Source organism: Musca autumnalis, unplaced genomic scaffold (assembly GCF_047663935.1).
Source record: "Musca autumnalis isolate F117 unplaced genomic scaffold, ASM4766393v1 scaffold_3, whole genome shotgun sequence".
Taxonomy (NCBI): domain Eukaryota; kingdom Metazoa; phylum Arthropoda; class Insecta; order Diptera; family Muscidae; genus Musca; species Musca autumnalis.
This window is the reverse complement of record NW_027411866.1, coordinates 125,498,811-125,506,967: the sequence shown is the minus strand read 5'-3', so window position 1 is coordinate 125,506,967 and position 8,157 is coordinate 125,498,811.

Here is an 8,157-nt window from a genome sequence, read left to right as displayed (position 1 = left end):
TTCGGCTTGAATGTAGAATATCTTTCAGTTCTTGAATAGTTTTCGGCGGACATTTGTCAAAAACTGTAATTAAAGTATCCTTGGAAGACATTTCGAATTTTTTGTTTGCAAAATTTACGTGTCACTTTGTTCGTGTATAAAAACTTACTGAAAAATATAAACAAAATAGAGTTTATAATTTGTTTATTGTTTACAATGAGTCATCAGCATGAAGAGCACGTTTTTAGATAGAGCGAGAGCAGTCATTATCAATGAATTTCAAAATTTTTAATCAAAATTATTTTGTGAGAGAGAAACTGTCTCCCCAATATGTGGCTCCCAATAGGTATAGGTACATATATGTTTGTACCTACATACAGCAAGCGTAAAATAATGCCATGCTAAGTTAACAAAGAAATAACAGCAATAACAACACAAGATATTCCCCTAAACCCCTGTCGTTAATATTTCCTCTTAACTTTGTGTAGGCAATTTTCGAGAGAATGACCCAATCGACGAAATACTTGTTGAGTGTAAAATAAAGAGTATAACACAGTGTAGCCAACAATCAACATTAAAGAAACGCTTTTCTTTAACAATTGAAATTTAGGAAAAATCGTTTTGAAATTTTATAAAATTTAAAATATTTGGCTTTGAACTACTGACCAAGTTTGAAGCCAAATAACCAGACCGGATCATACAACATAAGTTTTCGTGTGAAAAAAATCAATGTAATGCAATGCGAATGTTAGACATCGGTAAACTGCACTCAAATTACCAAAACGATTTTGATAGTCTACTTTTTTGTGTTGAAATGTCTAAACATCGAAGTCAACTTTTCCTTATGACTAGACATCGGATTTTAGCATGTTTTTTATTTCTTATCCGATTGGACTCAAATTTTGGATCTAGGCGTTTTGAGGGTCAATTTTTCGATATTTGGGGTCATATCAAAAATATGCAAAAAATATGCAAAATATATGCAAAAAATATGCAAAATATATGCAAAAAATATGCAAAATATGCAAAAAATATGCTAAATATGCAAGTGTTTTTTTGACAAAAATCGTCAATTAAACTTGGAAAATCATCAAAAAAGCATTCTAAATTAAGTTTCTTGACGTTTAACATAGTTTTTTGCAGATTATTATGTTATTGAGACTCTCCAGATATTCCGCCACAGCAAAAAATCTAGACTAACAAGACTTAAATCAGTTTTCACAAGGTAAGAAAATGTCAAATAACCCAGCATTCCTATTACAACATAATTTGCTTCCTATACAAATGTAGATAGATAATGGAAAAATTTCAAAAACTCAATCAGAAATGTCAAAATCAACGTGTCCAAATATGGTGATAGTTTCTAATCGGCCAAAATTGTCTAGCAGAAAAACAAAGGAGCTAGAGTTAGTCATCGCTATTTTTGTTTAGATAAAAGCGCAATTTTTTCTAGTTTTTGGAAAAAGGGTTCGTTTTTTAACGAAAAATGGGAAAAAGTACTAAAGTACCATTTACGATTCCAGGTTCTGGAATATAACTATAATTAGAAGTATACGTTTTGAATATCCACATATTAGATTTTAATATATTTATAGTGTTTAGTCCTTTATTCAGTTTATACAGACATAAATTGGCAATTTTTGTTCTTTATGGTCAAAAAGCTTCTTTGGAAAAATGCTCTAACTGTCGCTTTAATATTGATGACATGGTTTTAGTTTATGCACTAAAAATACATAATTTTATAATTTCGGTCTATATTGTACGCATAATGCAGAACTGGAAAATGTTCACTCCTCAGCGAAAAGTAATGCATTATTGTTATACCCATCCACGATGAATAATAAGAAAAATTAAGAACGTCCAATGATTAGTGCAATATGACATCACTTAGAAAAACCACACAATATAGTGGTTGTGGTAAAATAAGTCAAAAACCTTGGAATTGTCTTTAAAATGGCAAAGCCACTCACATATTTCTGCTAGAAAAGTATTTGGAATGCTAAAAAATATAATTCATTCATTCCTGCTACAGGAAAACAATTTTGATAACACAGTCGAAAAGTCATAACCCTTTTGTATACACAATTGTTTAATTTATACCTGTCCGTGTACTCGATAATTTGTACTAATTATTACCAATGCTTTGAATTTTGACAGTTGTTTAATGGAGAAGTTGGTAAAAAAAAATTGTTTCAGCAACATTTAGTAAAAATTATCGAGTACAAGGACAAACCTTTCATGAGACATTAGTCTTGTTGTATAGGATATAAATAAATATATTAAGAAAAATATTCGCGCAATATTGTCATTAAAGTTGCCAAATGCACTATACACCAAAAAGGCAAAGATTTTAAGGAATATTAATTTACAAAACGATGAAATTATGCATCTGTCTCTAGGTTTGCTTACATCCTGATGTAAACTTTAAAAACGCCATATTTCTAGCACTACTTTCACAATCTGATTGGCTTTTTCTTTTTCCGGATTTTCGAGTAGAAAAATTCACTAGTTTTTACACGTAGAGCACTTTCATTTAAGTGTTCGTAATTACCAGTTACAATTTAAAAAAGTATTATTATATAACTTCCACGAGTGATTTAATCATATAAAATAATTTATTTTCCTTACAATTCGTTAATCCGAACATTTTGATAATTCGGACACCACCAAAACCTGTGGTGTAGGGATTATCGCGAATCAACTGTATATATGGGAGCAATATCCAAATCTGAATCAATTCTTACCAAAATAGGGATCGACTAGTATACGCCATAATGAAGCGAATCTAGTACTTTTAAACTTTTAACAAATATTGATTTTAAAAGAATTTCACTTTTAAAAATTATTTTCCGTGTGGAAAATTCAGAGGGAAATATTCATGATGGCACCGTATATGAATATGAACGATTTTATGTTATATTCAATATTTCCTTAGTCTTAATTTCTAGCTCATTTGTTATTCTGTCAGACAATTTTGGCCGAGCAGAACCTATCAACATATTTGGATACATACATTTTGACATTTCTGATTGAGTTTTTGAACAAATTTGTATTAGAAAGCAACTTATGTTGTAATAAGAAGGCTGTGTTATAGGAAATTTTCTAAGTCTTTTAGTCCAGATTTATTGCTGTGGCGGAATAATAACTAATAACATGATAATCTGCTAAGAAATCGACGTTTAACGGCAATAAACTTAATATAGAACACTTTTTGATGACTTTCCAAATTTAATTTGATGATTTTTGTCAAAAAAATTACTTGCATATTTTGCATATTTTTTGCATATTTTGCATATTTTTTGCATATTTTGCATGTTTTTTGCATATTTTGTGCATATGCAAAATATGCAAATATGCAAAAAAATAAAAAATATGAGCCTGTCATTACATTCAGTTTTCTTCAAAACGAATTTTGGTCCAATCAGAATTTTCGTATCTTTATTAATAAAAAATATGCAAATATGCAAAATCCGATGTCTACTTATGACTTTTATGTATATCTGCTTATAGTGACTTCAAAAGTTTGTCAAAAAGATCATATCGCTCATTTACTCAAAGAGTGACATATCTCAAAAATTTGACTTCCCAATTTAAAATGATTGTTACACAAAAACTAAAATATGGTTCGAAGTGGTCAAAAAACATATCTACCAAAGATTGTGGACATAAATCCATACTTTACTACATTCCCTATATAACGGTACGACCCGTTTTCAGCTTTATTTTTTAGACCGAATTTGCTATTATTTACCATTAAGGGTTTAGTGGTCAAAAAACGTATCTACAAAAAATTGTGGACATTGGTCCATGTTTTTGTATAGCCCACTATAAAGGACCGCCCACTTTATGGTATTTTAACGCTTTTAGTCACATTTTAGACCGAATTAGCTATAAGTCTGACATAAGTCCATGTTTTAGAATAGCCCCCATTTAACTGTACATCTTCATTTGAGGTATTTTAAAGTTATTATTTATATTTTCTGCCATAATTGGCTGTTGTTTGGCATTTAAGGTAAACGAACTTCACCAAAATTATAAACAAAGGTCCATGTTTTGGATAACCCCCAACCGAACGGATGGAACCGATTTCAGTGATATGGAAATTATTTTCTACGTTTTCAGCGCAAATTTTCTGTTATTTGGCATTTAGGGTACCGAGTGATCAACAAACTACTCCGCCATAGGCCCAAGTAATGGTTTAGAGCCTTATGCAAATTTAAATATAAATGAAAGATCCTTACACCTGGGAAGTTTTTGCGGTTTCTGAAAGTACAATGTTCATAGATGAGAAAATAAAAAAATCACCGGAGGGGTTTTCAAATAAATCGCGGCCAAAGTTCAAATTTTTAGGGCTTTTAGGTTTTCACAATTTTTCTTGAAAACCGCAAGCCTTGTCGAAATGCGATTTAAGAAAATGTTGTAGCAGTAAAAATTCTCTGACCTGAATGGTATTTTCGTAGCTCAAATTGGGACAATTTTAAATAAATCGCGGTCAACGTTCACGGTTTTAGGTTTTCGCGATTTCGAAATGGGGCTAAAGAAAATTTTGTAGCTGTGAAAATTCTCCATAGTATTGTCCATTGTGATTTGTTTCTAGGTTTTACCATTTTTGAGATATAGAAGTTCAGGTCACATTTTTAGGGTTTTCTTTTTGTTAGGTTTTCACGATTTGCTTGAAACGGTAAGTCTTACCGAAATGGGACTAGAGAAAATCTTATATCTATAACATTGGTTTTCGTAATTTTTTCCTAGGTTGTACCATAAGTTGGCAAATTGCAGTCAGTAAATTATCAAAATTTTAACTTCTATATCTCAAAAGTGGTAATACCTATGAATACATCATAAAAGACAATCTTGTAGAAAATGTTCACTGCTACAACACTTTTTTTAATCCCATATCGATAGGGCTTGCGGTTTCCAAGCAAAATCGTGAAAATCTAAAAAAGCCCTAAAAATGTGAACTTTAACGGCGATTTATGTATTTGAAAATCCCTCTGGCGATTTTTTGGTTTTTCTCATCTATGAACATTGCAGTTTCAGAAACCGCAAAAACTTCCCACCGTGTGGAGCTTTCGTAACAGAAAGACAACTTAAAATTCCACTTTAGTTCTGAACATTTCATTGTGGAGGGTACAAAATTTCGGCCTGGACTTAACGCCATCATGCCACGTTTGACATAGGTTTTGGGTACGGAAATCCCGTAGCGGGAATTCTCGGTTTTTTGGCTACGGGAAACAAAATTATATTTCCCGGGAAATATATATTTACAATTTGAATAAATAAGCTATGTAATAAGTTAAGAATCTATGATGAGGATCAGGAAATAACAAAAAAAATTGGAAATAACTTTACCCCACAGAAGTTTTTTTTAGGGAAAAAGTTATAATAGCCGCACCGACAACGTGGACTATAACGACACACTTTTTTCCAGTCCTTCATATAAATACAAAAGAATATTTTCTATTTTAAAGTCCCATTTCTATTAAATAATCTTATCATGAAAATTATTTTTCAAAACATAAGATTTTTCAGATCAGTAAAATAGGAGTTTCTGATCAATAACTTCATTGTTAGAGCCAAATCTCCTTCCATCGATGGATTTCATTACCTTTGAATAATGGAAATGGTGGCGGAAGCGCAAGTTCTTTCGTAATCCAATCCAATCCATGAATTTTTCCATAATTTTTTCGTATTTACCCATTTTTTGGAACAAAACTCTCTGAAAAATTTGTTCTTGGTCTCTAACAATCGTTAGAATCACAATCGTTGGAATCACAAAATCGCCGTTCCATGGCATCCGGGATTTTCCGGCAACACGTATTGTATTTAACTATGGGAAAATGGAGAAATCTCGGAAACATTGCTCTACTCTTGTATTTTAAAAGTTCCCTGAAAATCCCGGATGCCATGGAACGGCGATTTTGTGATTCCCGTTTCCCGGAAATAACAAAAACCGGGAAAACTTAAACCCTACGCATAACAGGCTAAATTCAATCAGTATACGAGGGTTGCACGGTGACTATCTGGCCTATCGTTTTCTGGTTTTATTATACCCTCCACCATAGTATGGAGGGTATTTTAAGTTTATTTTCCGTTTGTAACGCATTGAAATAATAATCATAATCTGCGCATGTCCGTCCGTCTGTGGTAATCACTCTAGCATCCACAAAAATTGAGATAGGACGCTGACATTTTGAGAAGATGCGTCCTTTGTTTGCAAGCAGGTCAAGTTCGATGACGGGTTATATCGGTCCACGTTTTGGTATAGCCCCCATATAAAGGTACCGCCCGATTTCACGTATTTTGCCATTTGTAGTCACATTTTCAAACCGAATTAGCTATAATTTGACATTTAGTGTTCCTAGTGATCAACGAACTTATATTCCAAAAAATTTTCGGTAGTTTGAGAATTTTAGTAACATTATTTGACCGAACTACCTGCATTTTTACATTTGAGGTTCCCAGTGGTCACAAAATATCTCTACCAAAAACCGTAAAAATAGGTCCATGTTTTGGTATAGCCCCCATATAACGGAACCTCCCGATTTTCGGTAGTTTGAGAATTTTAGCTACTTTATTTGACCGAACTACCTGCAATTTTACATTTGAGGTTCCCAGTGGTCACAAAACATCTACACAAAAAACTGTCAACATAAGTCCATGTTTTAGCATAGGCCTCATATAACGGTACCTCCCGATTTTCGGTATTTTAAGTATTTTAGCTACATTATTTGACCGAACTACCTTTAATTTTACATTTAAGGTTCCCAGTAGTCACATAATATCTCCACCAAAAACCTCCAACATAGGTCCATGTTTTAGTATAGGCCCCATATAACGGCACCTCCCGATTTTCGGTAGTTTGAGAATTTTAGCTACTTTATTTGACCGAACTACCTGCAATTTTACATTCGAGGTTCCCAGTGGTCACAAAATATGTACACCAAAAACTGTCAACATAGGTCCATGTTTTAGTATAGCCCCCATATAACGGTACATCTCGATTTCTGTATTTTGATATAGGCCCATAGAAGACATTTTTAGATGCATTTTAGGTATCCATGGTCACAAAATATTTCCACCTAAAATTGTGGACAAGAAAGAAAATACTATTCCATATTTAGTATCACAATATTTTATGGTGGAGGGTATAAAAAGTTCGGCCCGGCCGAACTTAACCTTTTTCACTTGTTGTTTCCTTAGGCAGTCTCCATCATGATTTATACAATTTTTCGCGCGCTAAAACCTATGGGCGAATCACTTTTTCCACTCCTATTGAGACATTTTCAAAACATAGTTTTTGAACGCTTTTACAGCATCTTCAGGCAACAAAAATCGTTGACCACGAATTTTTTTTTGATGTGCTGGAATTAAATGTCATTGGATCCCCAGTCAGGACTGTACGGCGGTTGACCCATCAATTCCACGTTTTGTCCGGTCAAACAAATGCTGGTTTGAATCGATGTGTGAAATCCCATATTGTCATGATGCAGAATGGTTCGTCTTCTCTTGTTTGTTTTTCGAATTTCTCAGGAGATCTCAGGCAAACAAATTGTAGTGTACCACTCAAAATTAACCGTCCTATATTTCTCAAGCCGTATAGTCGCCACACCGTGTGGCACACACGGTCAATTTTGCTGAAGAAAAACGCTATCTTTTGCTTCGAAGTGCTTCTTAAATGAATAACTTTCGTTGGATTTGGCTCGTTTCCTGAGACCCAGACGGCCGATTCCTGCTTTGTTTCGGACTCCTAAGCATAAATCCTAGATTCGTCTGTGACGATCCTATAAAAGTCGTTTGAAGCACCTCGATCAAATTTAAGCACAATTTCTTTGAACCAATCCACAAGACCCTTTCTTGAGCGATTGTCCAATTTTGCTGGATCTATTTGTGGTCAGGTGTTTATGCAATATCAAATGTTAGTTGGTGGAATTGCACAGGGATGCCTCTTTCTCACGGTATAGAACATGGCGATCTTGCATTATTTGTTCACAGGCGGCTTTATTTTTTTGGCACAACGACTGATTTTGGGTGACCCTCACAACCTTCGTTTTTGGGCGAGTGCCGGCCACGATTGAATTCATTAAATTAGTTTTTCATAGTCCTATAGGATAGTCCTTTATCGATATACAACGATTTAATTTGATGATTATCCACGTCAAAAATTGTGAAAAATTC